The 17,601-nt window shown below is 42.7% G+C and overlaps 1 long non-coding RNA gene across 1 annotated transcript in view; it reads right to left on the bottom strand.

Annotated features, from left to right (window-relative positions):
• Nucleotides 1–13,805, bottom strand: part of LOC128408361 (uncharacterized) — a 48,235-nt gene extending 34,430 nt beyond the window's left edge. The window contains exon 1 of the long non-coding RNA XR_008329047.1: nucleotides 13,708–13,805. This is a non-coding gene — a long non-coding RNA (uncharacterized LOC128408361). The remainder of the gene's footprint in view (nucleotides 1–13,707) is intronic.
• Nucleotides 13,806–17,601: the final 3,796 nt, after the last annotated feature.

Genomic DNA, 17,601 nt, shown 5'->3' on the forward strand with positions numbered 1-17,601 from the left:
AGTAGTTGCACAAGGAGCACAATTTCTGTTCTCATCCCGAAGCAAAGTTCTTAACTTGAGGTAATATTTCTGTATTAGCAGAGTCTGTAACCCGAGGTACCACTGTACTGGGCCCCCACTCTGTACTTTAAATCTGTTTACAAAGACATTTAAAATTCAGTTTTGTTGCTGTATTTTTTTTTTTTTTTTGGTTTAGTTTAGTTAGTTTGTTTTTAATATACAGTGGTACCTCGGTTTAGTTTGACCAAACTGCGGGAGGCAGTGGAAGACAGGAGTGCCTGGCGTTCTCTGGTCCATGGGGTCACGAAGAGTCGGACACGACTAAATGACTAAACAACAACACCCCGGTTTAAGAACAGTTCGGTTTAAAAACGATTTGGTTTACAAACTCAGCAAAACTGGAAATAGTGTCTTGGTTTGAGAACTTTACCTCAGTCTACGAATGGAATCTGAACAGTGGAAGGGCACTGGTGGTGGGAGGCCTCATTAGGGAAGGCGCGCCTCGGTTTAAGAACGGACTTTCGGAACAGATTAAGTTTGTAAACTGAGGTACCACTGTATTGTGGTGTTGAACAGTTGAGCTTCTATTGAACCCTGCCCTGAGCACAAGAAGCAGAAAAGCAGTTAATAGACGTAATTTTGTGACATGAAATGCCCTCTTCCTCCACAGCCGTGCACCTGCCATTCCATGGAATTTTGACTTTTTCTCTTTATTATTAATTTTTATAAGGATGGTGACTCTCTCCCCGGTTTTGTAGTGGCCATTTCAACTTTCCAAAGAATCAGTTCTTACCTCCCTTACCTTATGTGAAACTGACAAAGATGAAACTATCTTCATACTCCATTCTCCATCCAGAAGGACAGGATAATTAGATGGGACAGCTCACTGGAGGCGTGATAATGGCTAAAATGTGCTTTTTAAGGGTGGAGTGAGGATATACAGTGGTACCTCGGGTTACATACGCTTCAGGTTACACACTCCGCTAACCCAGAAATAGTGCTTCAGGTTAAGAACTTTGCTTCAGGATAAGAACAGAAATTGGGCTCTGGCGGCACAGCGGCAGCAGGAGGCCCCATTAGCTAAAGTGGTGCTTCAGGTTAAGAACAGTTTCAGGTTAGAACGGATCTCCGGAATGAATTACCGTATTTTTCGCTCTATAACACGCACCCGACCATAACACGCACGTAGTTTTTAGAGGAGGAAAATCCGTAGGCATGCCACCCATAGGCATTCCCTCCATAACACGCACAGACATTTCCCTTTACTTTTTAGGAGGAAAAAATTGAGTGTTATGGTGCAAAAAATACGGTAAGTACTTAACCCAAGGTACCATTGTTCTTTGCAGGATCAAATTGATAACCCCATAGTAGCAATCAGCCTCTTAACGCATGCAGGCAAACTTTCTGAAGATGAAGTTGGGAGTGGGGAGACCCACGGTTCAAATCCCCTGCTCAACATACACCTCTTTGGGTGACCTTGAGCCAGTTGCTATCTCTCAGCCAGGCCTACCTCTCAGGGTTGTTGTGAATATGAAGGGGGGGGGGAGAGCCATGTATGCTGCCCTTGTGCTCACTGGAGCAGAAGCAGGACATAAATGAAAATTCTAAAATGCTCTAACCCTTTCCCCCCAAGACATTTCCAGGCCGCAGCGGTGCTTTTACAGGAAGATTCCCTGTAAAATCGAGAGGCTTGGAAAAAACGGTAGTTATTTGCTCATATGCATACAATCCATCTTTTCTAACAAACAGAATGAGGTCATGCAAGGACATCTGGTATTAGGGCAATGCACCATATTGGGTTGCATTCCACTCCACCGAGCCACTTTGGAATAAAGCTGCACTTACTTTACATGTAACTTTAGGGATGACATGCAATCCCCCTCCTTCAGGGTTGTGCTGGGGGACTGGGCAGAAAAGAGTTACTGGGATTTTAGGAATTTTGCTGATGTATTTTGGAAGAGGGGGAGTGGGAGTGGAGAAGATCCCTTGGCATTCCCAAACAGCTGGGAATCGACTGGATTATACTTCCGGGGGCCATTTAAATATGGAATAAATAAGGAAAATGTTGTTCATTTTGTGTGAGTGTCTAATCCCACATTCTGAATACAAATGGATTTAACCTTGTCCCTTCAAAAGAGCTGGGGACAATCAGAATCATCTTTACAGAAGACTGCGCCTGCTTTTAAATTAGCTTTTTAAAAAGTAGCAGCCATTCTCTCCTTTCCATTTTCCAATTCCCATTCACTGTCAGCGCAGATAAATACAGGCAGGCCAGGGCTAAAAGCTGGCCTAAAGTTCAAAGAAAAGTACTGGGGGGGGGCATTCCTGGGCCTCCAAAAACGCCTGCTGCCAAATGTTGCTGGTCTGAAGCCATGCAAGTACTGCATTCGGACCCACTGCTGTAAATAGCCAATAAAGTGTTGTTGGTTTTATTGCATTGATTGCATCAATTATTAGAAATTGCCATGAAAGAAGTATCGTTTAAAATAAACACATTCTTAACTTTTCTTTTAAAAAAGGGGAGAAAAGAGCTACAGCATTTGAACCTATTTGGGTTACTAGATTGCCAGTTACTATAAGTGATGGATCCCCCTCCCCCCCAATCTATTTGCTTTCTTAAGGAATTTTCTTCCAGGATAAAACAATGGATATGTTGAATTTCAAGTTCCTGCTCACTATCATGTGAATCTCTCCCTAACCCAGTTGATCCCACTTCCTAAAATTATTCTGAAAATAATAAAACAAAACGTTAATAAGCTAACGTCGCTTCCACACACAGGGGCGTTGTTCATATTATGTGCAATGACCTCAAAATGTTGTTCCATATTATTTTCCCATTTAATCAAGACTGCAGAAAATCTGATAGTTATTTTGGATTAAATGGGGGGACGGGGTATAGATGTTTTGGTGAGGAAGATGCCATTTGGAAACTCTGAAAAAATTTCATGAGCAGCACCAAATCCACAGTAAACCAGTGTGGAAGCACCCTACATAAAATTTTACTGGACTTGCAGGTGCTATTTTTCAGTGTTTTATCATAATTTGCTAAGGGGATATATATGTCCTGGCAGACAGATTTGCCCCCCCCCCAGCAGCACCTTGTGTACCTTGCTTATTTTCACTGTGTCTCTGTCTAGAAATTTGGCTGTGGAAATTGTTTGCCTTGTTTGCTTTGATTGCCATCATTATATGTTCAAACCGGCAACAAAATTCTTCTATATAGGGAAAAATTCAAGAGAAGGATGTGGAAACATGGAGCATCTCTTCAGAACTTAAGAACATTTCGGCATATAGCAGAAGAATATAGCCTTTACAGATACATTTTTTGCCATGTCTAAAACCTTTGGTCTGAGGAAGGAAAGTGCTTTACAAAGCTTAGGAGTATTAGGCTAGGTAGATGAAAGTGCACTACTGTTTCTGCTTGACATCATAGTACAACAACATTAAAGTACAAAACTGGTTAAAACACTTCTTCAAAATGAAATGCAGTCTTCAAGCCCATTCTAGCTTTTGGTGCCATGTTTGAAGTATTCACGAGTTTGTCTTTCTCTTTCTTATTTATTTTCACTATCCGGATGTCATTCAAGGTGGATAATCGCATTATTTTCATCATCATTAACACATACTTTATATTTATACAGTGCTCCTTACAACCTCCCTGTTGTTGTTGTTGTTGTTAAGAAGCCATGTTAGCCTGTATTATTCACCCCCCCCCAATTTTGCAAGTGGGGGGGCTGAGGCTAAGAGAGCCGGGGTCACCTAAAACTCTTCCAGACAACTTGTTTATGGAGCATTCATCCCGATTTGTTTTTACAAAGTTTGCATGAAGTTTATACGTTTATCCATTCATTCTGCACTTTTGTTTAGCAGCGATTGTATGACATCATGTCAGGTGATTGTTATCCCACACTTTGCAGCACATTTACTTACTGCAAAGAGTCCAGTTGGGAGCGGGGGTGGGCTCCATTAACAGATAAAACACGATAAAGTGTCAACAGCATACAGAGAATGGCTGTAGTTCAGTGAAAGAACATCTTGCATTGCCTGGAGAAGTTCCCATGTTCAGTCCCTGGCATCTCCAGTTAGAGATGGGAATGTCTCCTACCTGAAATCCTAGTTTGCTGCTGGTCAGTGCGGACAATGCTGAGCTTAGAATTAGGGTCAGCAAACTTTTTCAGCAGGGGGCCGGTCCACTGTTCCTCATACCTTGTGGGGGCCGGACTATATTTTTTGGGGGGGAATGAACAAATTCCTATGCCCCACAAATAACCCAGAGATGCATTTTAAATAAAAGGACACATTCTACTCAGGTAAAAACACACTGATTCCTGGACCGTCTGCGGGGCAGATTTAGAAGGCGATTGGGCCAGATCCAGCCCCCGGGCCTTAGTTTGCCAACCCATGGCTTAGATGGATGAATGGTCTGAGTCCAAGGCAATTTCCTATGTTCCTATGAGGGGAGCATAAAAATAGGTAGGAAAACAACCATCCCAAACCAATTCTATAGCCAATGGGCCAACTAAGCTGCAGAAAAAGCAGGCCACTACAAACTGAAACAGCTCCAGCAGCCCATCTACCAAATCAAACTGGCTCCAATTAAAAAAAACAGAAGGAACAAACTGAGCTTGAGCAAAACTCCATAAAGCCAAGGTAAATGGGACTATCTGACACCTAAAACAAAATTGGGAAGGTACCAGCTGGACCTCTGCATGAAGAGTTCATCAGGCCGTAGAAAGTATAAGCCCACCTGAAGGAGGGCCACCAGGGATGCTAGTAAAAGAGCAGGCAATTCTGTTTCCCTGATGCTTCTAAAGTAAAAAATAGCACTTTGATTTGTGCCCATTGCACACCTGTAAACTGCTTGCTGCAAGTAAGTTGTATTCTTTTTGTCATCTGGGTCTCTGATGACAGATATGTGCAAGCGGTAGGGCCAATAACATTCTTTTCTGGACAAGTGTGACTTCTCTGGACTTGTTTCCCAGTCTGAACTAAACCATACTCTGGCAACGGTACCAGACCCCTTCTGCTTCTAGTCATCCGAGTCCTGTGGCAGAGACTTTCATCAGCTATTGTGGCTGCAGATGATGGATCATGTAGTGTGCTTTTGTGTGGTAGCTGGAAGCGTTTAGGCGAGCATTGCTGCCTCTGGTATATGATGATATTTAGATGCCTGTTGCATAGTTTCAATCTGCTGTCTAGAAAATAGACCATCCAGATCAGGCAGGAGTAGTGTGGAAGTCAGTAAAATGCTGGGAAAGCCTATATTTCATAGCCTGCAAACAAACAAGGCCATTTTGGGGGTAGTTGCATGTTTTTGGTATCCAAACAACAATCCCTCTGCGTGCCATGCCTCCCCCCCCCCATTTCCCTTAAGTTTTTCCCTAGAGCATGATGTTAGTATGCTTCATTTCAAACTGCCCTTTGCTGGAATACATTTCCTTCACTGTTCCAGAAAGGACAGCTGACTTCACTTTGCCTGCCTAGGTTTACAACCCAAAATGGACGCGGCTCCCATGGTCTGCAGATACAGGCTGCTCCTAGTGCCTATAGGCCAGGCGAAAGGAAAGAGCAGCCCCACCATGGCTGAGGCGTCGTGACGTGAGAGACCAGCTTTCTCCCTCATGAAGGAACGTCGAAGTCTATTAGGGGAGAATGGTTTTAATTACTGACATCATTTCTAAGCAATCTTGCTGAAAAGTGACCATTTGTGGTCAGGGAGGGCACGTGCTGGAATGGGGGGGGGAGCATGTGTTTTGAGGCTGCAGAGGGGAAAGTTTCCATCCTACAGCAAAACTGGCTTAATAACCATTGCAAACCCAGCTCTATTGTTTGAAACTGAAATGCTCCAGCCAGTTGCTAGACAATAAACCTGTTGCTCCGAAAAGAAAGCAGTGGGTCAAAAGAGATGTTGAGGCTTTGGCTCTGTCCTTCTTTGGTGCCCTGCAGATTGTTCACACCGATTTTCAGGAAAATACAGTCATTTTCATAGCGTACAATACAGGCCATTCTCCCAGGTCTAGGGTTGTAACCAGTGTCTTTTTGCATAGTGTTCCGCTGGTGCAGTGGGGCTTCTTCTGTTGCATGAACCCCAAATCTGCTCCAGAGGGCCCCCAAACCACTTAGTGCTGATTTTAAGTCTGCACAGGGGACAGGAAAGGAAGAGGGAGCTCTGTTGGCTGCACAGCAGTCTGTTGTGCCAGCTGAACTGCAACATTGGATGCAGCCTCTCATTTCTGGTAATTTTTCACTGCATAACACCAATGATCCTGGTGAAATGGCAGAGATTGTGTCAAGAAAAGCATTGCACATCACACACTTCCTTGAAACAAGCTGCTGTTGCTGCAGTTTTCGGTTTCGTGTTGGGAATCTCAACTTCCTTTCTTCATTAATTGCAACTTTATTTTATAAGCTTGCTTTATTTATGAATGAATGACATTTCCAACCCACTCTTCATTGCCAGTGCAGTTCTAGAGTAGGTTACAATTAAAACAGATCAACATACATAATCATCATCATCACCGGGGTGGGGGGCAGATAAATTCTAACCAGCCAACATTAAAATAGACTTAAGTTCTGGCACCCAACAAAAGGCTGGCATCAACAGCTTCAAAGAGTAAGTACCAGCCATTGCATATCTCAGAGAAGACAAAATTCCAGAGCTGGAGCCCCATCAACATGAGAGAAGGCATTCAGGGATCTGGGCCCAAAGCTGTATACAGCTTTGTAAGTCAATACAAGTACCTCAAAACCAGGAATGTCATTTGCTTTAGAAGCTTAGTGGCTGGATGGCAGATAACAAGAGTCTTATATTTGTTGCTGGCTTGCAGGATCTGTAAATTCATCTCTGTGATGAAAGGAGCTGAATCACCATGCACAGATAGCAAGCTTGGGCCCTTATTAATTGCAACATCTTCTGCTTACTATATTCATCCAAGTTATGCTAATTCCTTGCAGAGATAATGCAAACGAGTCTCTGAAGTACATTTATACCGTGGTACCTAACGTTTGCCCATCTGACATTCTGGACTTTGGACCACACACCCTCAGATGGTGACACACATTCCTCGTTTTGGAACTTCGCTTAGTACCCGGGACAAAAGTTTGTACACGAAGCAAGTTTTGAGAGAGGGAGCAAGGCTTGCCACTTCAGGTTTCTAATGCACTGTAATTTTGTAATGCCAAACCTGTGTTATCCCTGGTTATCTGAGACCCTACTTATCTGAAAGGACTAATGCATGCTGGTAACTTGTACGGCTTACAGGGTCTCCGGCAGCTGCCTCTTATTGTGCAGGCAGGTAACTGCAAATTAGACTTAATCATCTGGTTCACCTCATCACTGCAATACGAACCATGTTTAAATGTTACCTCACAAATGAGAAATAAAGCGGTTCAAGTACGCCAAGCCTTCAACAGATTAAATCAGAAACAAAGATTTTATGTACAGATGAACCAAAGTGGTTGATTTCCAGCATGGGAATGGAGTCAAGCTGTATCATAACTGCTTATTAAGGTGCCTGGAGATCTGGAGAAAAGGAAGGGGTGCAGCATGGCAGGGCCTTGTGAAGATTTCTGTTTACAACTCTACTGTGCTGCATTAGCGTTGGCCAACAGAGAGATCATTTTGGCTGAATGAATTGACTGAAGCGATTTAGTCCTGATTCAGTGGAGTGATCAGGGAGGCAGTGGTGCTCACCTGCCTGGCAGGCAGAATCGGGGTACCACTTTGTACTCACATGTACCTCCTTCTTTGGGCAGGCTGAAAGTTTGATCCCCACAACTGACTTACAGAGTTGTAACAGGTCTGCATGTGTCACCCGCACGTGCCACGTGGATTGCTGTCACTGGGATGGGGGCCACTGCCTCTCTTTGGTCTGACCTTGATCGCTGCTTCCTATCCCAGAAGGATTCTATATTTAATTTTGTTTTTTTTAAAAAGGAAATGAAAATTTAGGAGGTACAAATCATGAACATTTTCCTGCTCTGTCGAAATGGGTTCTGAATTTTTCTTTTTTCTTTTTCTCCCATATAATTGGAGCACTGGTCAGTTTCATAAGTACTGTATATCTCCCGACTCTGTGCGCTAGAATCAGAGCCATGCAGATAAGGCTGTCATCAGAGATAACAGCAGTCAACAACCCACAGTGTCATTATCTCAGCAAAGGGAAAAAAGCAGGCAGCTCCCCTCAATATACAAACTGCAGCAGTTATATATGTCTCCTTTACAATGATAGATGGGATGGGATAAAGGGGGAATCTAACAGAAAACCTTCAAAGCCTGTCTGATTACATCCTCTCTGTTCCAAATGGTGAATATTCTTTCCCCCCACCCACCCGCCCCCACCGCCTTATGCAGAGCAAACAATGTGCTTCCCTGTGTGTGAGAGAGACGTGAGAGAGACCAAAGTGGCTGCAATAGAAAACTCTCACTCCCACGAACCTTTATTCAAATGGAATTTCTTAAGATGAAATAATGAAGCACTGATTGTCAAATATGCCCAAGTGGAAGGCAAACAAATCTGCCAGATCAGGGCTTTTTAATTTGAAAAAATAAATAGAATAAACGCGAATTTATTTGCAACCGCTTGATTCCTCTCAGGAAATATTAAGCCCTCCCTTTTACTTTGCATTCCAACTTCAACAGCATAATAATCTTCAGAGTATGCCTATGTTGTGCAAACTGCTGAGACTGAACAGTCTGCAGTTGTGTGTGTGTGTGTGTGTGTGTGTGTGTGTGCACGCACCCGCGCACCAGAACCAACTTCACCGCCACAGACTGCTGCTCCCAAACACTGACTTTTGTCTCAGCACCAATATACCGAAACATCTTCACAAAGGTAACAACATGTTGTAATTGCCCTTTGAGTGTGCAGGCAAATTGCAAAGCACCAATCCAGTTGATTCCAATTAAACATCCTCATCAAAGAACACTGAATTCCAGAAGCAAAATGTATCATCATCGTCACCATCATTATTATTAGCAACAACAACAACAACAACCATAATGAGACGTGTGCAAAAAGCAAAAAAAGCATTTAAAAATTGTTTCTGGCCCTGTTTTCTTCATGCTCATTTCTGAAGTGACAAGAAAGACACAAAGGGGCATTTAATTAAATCAAAGGGTAAGGGAGAGAGAAATGGCCATGGTGCCTGCTATTATGTTACAGTTCACTAAAATGAAAACTTATTTTTAAACCTCTGGTATTAATTTGAGATTATTCAGATACTTAATTAAAAGTGCAGCATGTGTTAAATATTATTTCAACAAAGATTATCATCAAAACCCTATGTAATAAGATCCTCCAGTGCTTAGAGCAATATTTTATGCAAATTTTCTGTGCCGCCAAATGAAGGTCCCTTCCTCCCCCCCCCTTTTTTTTGGCTTTGCAATTTGCTGCAGCAAAATGCTCCAGCCAGGAGGAAAAGTTTCTATAATAGCAAAAATACTTATAGATAACGTAATGCAGGATATATCATCTTGGCGGTAAACATGCCTTCAAGATCAGCTCCTTTTGCTGATAACGCCTTCATCTAAATAAATAGAGAACAAATCCTGCAGACCCAGAGTCTACGATTCTGGCTGCAATTAATTGGGGTAACTTTGCACTCCACAAAGGCTGCAAAAATTTGGTTTTATGGGAATCTTGCTACAGACTGCAGGCTTTGGCCTCACCACTACCTGTTAGGAATTGGCCAAATAGTCATATCAGAGAGAAATGAGATTGTAAACTCTGTAGGATGAGTATTTCCTCTCAGAGCCTGCTCCTTTACTCATGTGAGCAATCCCAAGTCTGATAGGCCTTACCGTATGCATAATGTGCCAGCATCTGGTGTTTGCCCCAAACTTTAAGATATCTGTTTTTAAATTTCAAAAGTTAATGCATTCTGAACAATTCATTCTGATTTAATGTAAACCACAGTGAAGTAAAAATGAGTACTGTTGAGACTTGTCATACCTGTATCTGCTGAAAGTTAGCCACGTAAGTCAAAGCTAACAAACTTCACAAAGCAAAGACTTGTGAAGAGCGATGCACAGGTAGTGAATTACAATTTTAGGTGCCTTAGGTTGGAAGATATTGAAGACTTTTAAAAAAGGATGGTCTGCAATCGCTGCATATTGAATTAGCACAAGTCATGTTTACTATTCAGTAAATAGTTGTTCTCCTGGATATGCATATTAAAAGATGTGAAGCCAGCTCAAGTGTAGGCAAAACAATTATCACCAGTTTGTTGATTGCTTCAGCTATGACCTGTGAGAAGATTAAAAACCTGCAAGACCTTTGAAGATCTGAAATTGTTGTTTCTGTTGCATGATAATAGTATGAACGTGACGCACTCAAACAACTAGTATAATTCCACTGCTTCAGTTTCTCTTTAGGATGCTGGTCTAACAAAACAGCCTACGACATAAAACATTTTTCTTGAATCGCAAACCATGAAAATGCTATATAGCTCCTAGAATCCCAAGACTTTAAATGGCGACATGGTCTGAAAAAGTGGTAGCTGGTAAATTGCCCTGGCTATGGAAGGAATGGTTTAAAAGCATGAATAGTAACAATAATCAAACAATCCAAAGGAGTAAGATGCCAACCTTTGCTTTGGATTGTGACTCAAGAACAGGAAGAGGAAGGCTCCTGTGTATTTATACACTGAGCATTAAAAGTAATTCATTCTGACCACCCTTGATGTTTACTTAAAAAAAATAACAGGAAGTAAAATGGTGTGTGAGAGTGAATGAGTGAGAGGTGTGTCTGTGCACGCAAAATGATGGAATTGGCCAAATAAATGCTCATTGGTATTGACAGTTTTTGACTCTTCTCATATCTGTTTATGGATTTAAAAAACAAACAAACAAAACTTAGGAACAAGAACTCATCTACTAACTTGTTTGCTAAGTGTATCAACATTTCAATCATAATTATACAAGAGCTTTTATTTTTAAACGTGTTCATTTATATGAAATGAATCAGAACATCTTCAACAGATGGTATATCTTACCTTAACAATGGGGAACACCATCAATTACACCCCCACACACCCATACAGCCATTTCTATGACTTAAGTGAACACATCTATGTTTATGTGTTCTATTCATTAATCAAAACCTTTCTGGAAGAATCATTCTGTTACAACATCATACCCATTTGCTCTGTGATTTGGGTAGAAGTTGAGTAGCATGGTCCATGGGGGGGTGATACGTTCCCTTCATTTTTCTCAGTGACATAACAAATTGAAATTGTGGGAACTTCATCCTGAAAATTGGGTATGAATTGTAACTATAAATACATTGTAAATGCAAAGATATTACTTCTGTGCAAAAATATATTATTATTACCTCATATGTCCAGCTTATAGGCCAGTGTAGCAAAAGTGGAGTTTTATTTTTGGATTATTCTCTCTCTCTCTCTCTCTCTCTCTCTCTCTCTCTCTCTCTCTCTCTCTCTCACACACACACACACACACACACACACACACACACACACAATATCTAGCATCAAAAGAAACAGGATAGCACTGCCCTCTATTGGCCTGTGGGGAGAAAATCAGACTCCTGGAGAGAAGTTTACGGAGAATGAGGGGGTCTGACATCCTTAATCTCTACTGCCTGCTAATTAAAGACTTCTTGGACCTATCAGTTGTCATGAAGGAATCAGTGATTCTTTTTATTGTGTCATTTTCATCCCCATGACAACTGAGTCCAAAGGACAATGAAAATATACAGCCTGATGAAGCTGTTAAACAAGTATGAAAATGCCTGTGTTTTTTGCCCAGCAGTCTAAACAATGTGATAATGGCAATAATAGCTCTATTCACAACACAGATCTCTCCCAGAACAACTCTTGTAAACTTTCACTATCTTAACTGTTAAACAAAACTTGGACTTTATCAAGAACCCTTTGTGCTTTATCTCACCACTTTATTTATGTGCTATGAAATGATCCAGATAAGTGATAGAGCCTATCCAGGAAACGGAGAAGCGGGGAAGGAAATTCATGCAAAAGAAGCTCAAAAGCCAGGCGAAAGATACAGGGCTCAATGAAACCGAAGGAGAGCAGCAGGGAGGAAAAGGAGAGATTGGAAGAGTTACAGCTCAGGAATACCAGTGCAGAATTGCTGCAGGCAGCTTGCTGGAATGGCCTTGTTGCAAATAAAAAATTAAAAAGTTTTAAAAACCTGAACGCAGCGTGGGTTCTCTGTGTTTCTTGTGCAAGGTAAATGCCCCCATTTGTCTTCAGAGCCCATCCACATGACTGCAGAGTGTGTGGCTGGTAGCTTTCACTTGTTTGAGCCAGGCTTGCAATTTATTTATGGGGAGTAAGTTGCATGGTCCCCATCGCCCTAGTTTGAAGCACCATCACTCAATCCCTTCCTGGAAGGTTTGCGATATTACTCTGACTGTGACTGAGGCAGGTTGATGGTAGAAACCCTTAATCCACTGCTATTTTTCTAGAAAAAGAGGTGCCAGAACTCACCATGAACGCCTCCCTTGTTCTCTTATAATGGCAACAGTGCCCACCTGAGATGTGTCGGAACTGAGTTCCGGCTGGGGAAAAGAGCCCTGCCTAAAACTGCTGTTTGGGCTGAGGGGAAACGCTAACAGAATTCAAAACATTTCCTGCTTCTGATGGATCCAGCATTTCTCTGCAGAACCAGAGGTGTGGCCAAACATGGAGGGAGGGGACTAGCAAAGTAGTCATAAGGGGACATCTTGCAGCCAAGCTCCATGCATACTTTGTGGTATAGACAAGTCTGCTAGCAGGAAGAAGTTTATATATGGGCTCCAAAGGGCAGTGAGCAATTACTACATAGAGGCAAAAAGTTGGCGAAGCCCAACAGTTCTGTGATTTTTTCAAGAGGAAGAAGGTGGCTCGGGGAATATGGCTCCATCTTCCAGAACATCTTTCCTGTTCACAATTCCTTTTAGCTATTGTTCCTATGAGTTGGAAGAACATTGAGGGGTGCTTGTTGATGTTGTTTTTGTCCCACAAAAACAAAAGTTTGCCACATTGGTAATGTAAAGAAAGTTCATGGAGGGAAAGGGGGGACACCCTGAATTAAAAACAAACCCCTTAACTGCATTTTAATCCCTCTGATCCTCATTACTTTCGGAAAGTAGATAAAGTTAAGGAGACACAGTTCTCAACTCTTTTGCCTTTATGACCCTGTTATAAACCTTGATGGCTTGTCACAAGCACACGCCAGAATCACAGCCGTGGACATCTGTATCTCTTTCACACATTCTAGCAATTCTGCTCGGAGTTGTAATGTGCTGGCCGCGAGAGCCTGAGACGTGGATGGGGACCCCGAGTGGCAACGTGAAATGTGTTTTCAGTTTGGTCATGCTATTTGAGATAGCTGCTTGAATTCACGACAAATAAATAGAAAAAAGGTAGAATGTAATGGATCTGGCTTAATGAGATTTATCCCTGTAAATTAAAACTGTTTTGGCCAGCCACGAAGATCTTATGTTTGTTTGCTTGTATGGTTCAGGGCATGGTGCTCATTAACACCTAGAGACACTCAGATCACATGTTAAAGCCAAAAATCCTTCACACCCTATAAAGGAAAAGTCAGCTGTCTGTGACCAATGGCCTCCTAGTCACAGGCTGCTCAGCTACTCAGCCCACAACAATAAGGCATCATTTGAAATCCCTAATGTCCTTTAATTTTTTTTTTTAAGTTACTTATTCTCTCCCCTCCACTCTTACCTTCCCTTTCCTCGTTGGTTTTTCTTTTTAAAAATTTGTAGTAAGTTGCTTTCAGCTGTGGCACAATCCTGCCACTCCCTATTAGTCTCAGCTGTTTCTGCAAGAGAATCAAATGTGTGATTCATCCTTTTCCTCTGGAATCAATGGGACTTTAGCATGGTTAGCTTTGGTTGGACTTATGATGAGAAAATGTAAATTAAGTTACAGATTGGCTTTAGGAATGGCCTCCTAAGTCCCCCTTAAACCTCAGTTGCCTACGGCAAGGCCGCCATGCCTCTCTGTGACATCACTGCAGCTAAGCCAATGATAGGCAGCAGTCCTGATACTTCTGCCCACATAGATCCATTTAGAAGACAGTTGCTCAGCCACTCATTGGCAGGTGATACAGCAAGTTAAAACCTGACAGGCTAGTCAGGTTGCATGTGTCAAGGAAGTTGCATGTGTCAAGCAAGAACTAGCAATTCAAACATTCCTGCTTTGACCTTTATTTCCCAAGAAGTTGGTGAAAAGCCATTCAGGACCACCACGAACAGACAATTCTGTGCAATGTGCATGGAAATGTCAGTTTGTTAGTCAGGGCTTTTATTCAGCTAGAACTCACCAGAATTCAGTTCCAGCACCTCTCAGGTGAGAACAAGGCAGGTGTTCATGGTGGGTTCTGACACCTCTTTTTCTAGAAAAATAGAAAAAGGGAAGCAGAAATAAAGTTTCTGATATCAGTGTTGTCTAGCTTTGAATGGATGTTTGTTGATTTATTCTCGTTAAAAGCTAAATGGCTGAGGGCAGGAGAAAAAGGCAGATTGGACACATTCATGGAGGAAATGGCTATTGGCAGCTTCTTGTCATGCTAAGAGGAGGAAGTATGCCTCTGAATGTAGGGGGACAAGGCGGAGAGGCCCAATATGATGTTATTGCTTCTATAATGCAGAACAACATCCCCCCCCCTCTCTCTCTCTGTGTGTGTGTGTGTGTGTGTTTATTTAGAGATTATTTATCTGTATTTTTAATTTACGGTATAAGCATTAAGAAGCCAAATCAAGTACTGAACATTTTGATAGGAAGCTCAGCTGACCGGTTAGCGGAAACTCTCTGCCTTTCAAAAACTGGGCCACCTCCCGCAATGCCTCGTAATTGCCTTGAAAACTCCCCTCCGTTTTCGGAGAGGTTGATTACCTAAAATTCTCCAGTGCTGCCCTCTCTCCCTATTATGGATAGATAATTGAAGCTGTACAGTACACACAGACAGACAGAACAGCAACAATTATCTTTCCACTGATATGATATAACCATCAATAATGTGTGCACAGCATACCCTACAAAGGCTCTTTTGTGTATATGGAGGGAGATACATAGATACAGTTGCAGCAGCCCCTGTATCTAGTTAAGAGTTGAGCGTCGGGAGACCAAAAATCTACTTGTCACCCTTATTACTACTGCCTTTGTGCATGACCTTGGGCCAGGTATTTACATTTTATACATATCTCTCTTCGTCGGAAAGCCCACTGGGCACTAACTCTGTTGTATTCGCGTTCTGCGGCACTCCTAGTTCACATTCAGTTGTTAAACATCTTTTAAATAAAACAGTGATTGATTGTACCCGATAGAAGCGCTGCATAATTACTCCCCCCACATAAAAAATTAAAACCCTTAAGGTATTTCAGGGATGGATTGAGCCTCCAGTCTCTTAACCCAGGAACAAGCCTCCCTGAATACAGTGGGAGTGACTTACAAAATAAACAGGATTGTTTTGTGTATATGAGTTCTGAAGTAGTAATACTAGTCATGGTAGCAATGTTTAACATCTACAGTTGCATGCATAGGAGCTGAGCTCACTCCGGACACGCCCCCCAATATTTGAGGGGGCCAGGGGCCCCCAAAGTTGATGGGCATTGCCATTCAAATCATGAGCATCTGAAATGGTGCAGTTGATAGGGCGGGGCTTACCTGGCCCTCCCAATATTTTATTCAAGTTGGCACCCTGATATTCATGTGTTAATGCTGGTCACTTCTAGGTAAGTAGCTATAGTATTGCAGCCTTGCAGTACCATCTTAGGCACGCCTTCTCAAAATTAAGTTGCAGTAAGTACTCTTCAAGTACATAGTAATTTTAGAGTGTTCAAAGCACCTGACATACAATATCTAAGGAATCCTTACAGCACTCCTGCAAGGAAGTCAGCATTGTGGCCATACTACAGAGAGGAACTGAAGCCAAGGCTGCCGACTGAGTTCATGGTAAAAGCAAATGCAAATGCCACTTCCTGGTTCATGCATTCCCTGGTTCCTGTTGTTGTGGAAAAAAGATGCTCACCATGAACACCTCCCTCGTTCTCTTATAATGGCAATGGCGCTCACCTGAGAGGTGCCGGAACCAAGTTATGGCTGAGAAAACTAAAACCCTAAAACCCAACAGTGGTGCCTCCCCTCTCTGAGAACCAGCAGCTTGAAAGCCTTGGGATATAAGAGTCTCCTTGCAACCCTAGCCAAGTGAGTCCCGTTGCATTCAGATAAATGCAGTAGGAGCTGCAGCCTCAGTTCTCATGCCTTTGTCCCAATCTTCCAACAGTATAACTGCATCATAACTTTTGCAATGACAACACCATATGTAGTCAAGCAACTTAAAGGTGAAAATGGACAGCAGCTCTTGCCACTCACAACTTTAGAGAAAAATCCAAGATTCCTACGTATAATCGCATCCAGATTGCCTTTGCAGTTGTTTATTATTTATTCAAACCCGCTTCTTTATTTGCCCAGCTATTTTTGCTGCGTTTTATCAATGCACATGTGTTGCAATGGCAATGTAGTGAAGCATGTGGCTGTGTGCCAGTGAACTGATGGACTTGAACACAGTGTCAAATGGCACATGTTGCAGCGCTAGAATGAATGTGAGAAATTCTTCACATCAAACCAAGATTCAGAAGAAAGAAGAGTGCAGGGCAAAGAGAAATGAGAAAGGGAAGGGAACGGGGAAACCCTTCTCACCCCCTTTATGTGGGGCGCAGCCCAAAGACATAGGCTCAAGAGCAGTGACCTACCGCCACTCGAAAGGGGTGTGGGGATCGTATGATGGGGGGCCTATGCCTATCCATGCATCACACATTATCCTTCCTTAATGGTGGGTGGCAGGCAGGAGCCAATCCCTCCTGCACCTTGCCCCACACCTAGGCTATGAGCAGGGGTCGTGGCCTAGTGGTAGTGGGTCTGCCTTTCATTTATGAGGCCACAAGTTCAATGCTGGGTCCTGTCTGAAACCCTGGAGAGCAGCTGCCACTCGCTACCTAGGAGGCTGCCCTGATCTAGATGGGCCAATGGTCTGACAATGGCAGTGTTCTCCAAAGCAAGCCACTGTGGCTGCCTCCCCCACCTTTTGTCTCGCAAGCGCCTGAAATTCTGTTTTTAAAGCATTGCTGCCATGTGGCCATTTCTTTCTAAAGCCACCCTCTCTGCTGGAGTGCTGAGGTGAGGGAGGGAGGGAGATCATGTGCTCACTTAAAACCTTTTATTTCTCTTGTAACACGGACATCTTGGAGAGGAGATTAACCAAAAGAGAGCAAGTGAGAGAGAGAAGCAAATGGTATTACTGATGACCTAATCCTCTGTCTCGCAGAGAGAGAAAGAGGGAAGAAAGCCTCTTGCGATCGCGGAGGAGAAACTTGCCTTGTAAACTTGTCTCTGGTTTGAAACAGAAACAAGAATGTGTGCAGCTGATACAGAGACACCACTGGAAGCGGGGAAGAGCTTAGCAAACCTGAGATTTTCCTTTTTTAGAGCAGCAGAGGGTATTACAGCTGTGTCCTGTCTGCAAAAAAAATAAATAAATAACCCTGCTGATGAAAGCAATGAGCTGAGCGAACTTCCCTTTAGCCATACTGTAATCGCTTATTGGTATGTCTCCCT

Source organism: Podarcis raffonei, chromosome 2, assembly GCF_027172205.1.
Source record: "Podarcis raffonei isolate rPodRaf1 chromosome 2, rPodRaf1.pri, whole genome shotgun sequence".
Taxonomy (NCBI): Eukaryota; Metazoa; Chordata; class Lepidosauria; order Squamata; family Lacertidae; genus Podarcis; species Podarcis raffonei.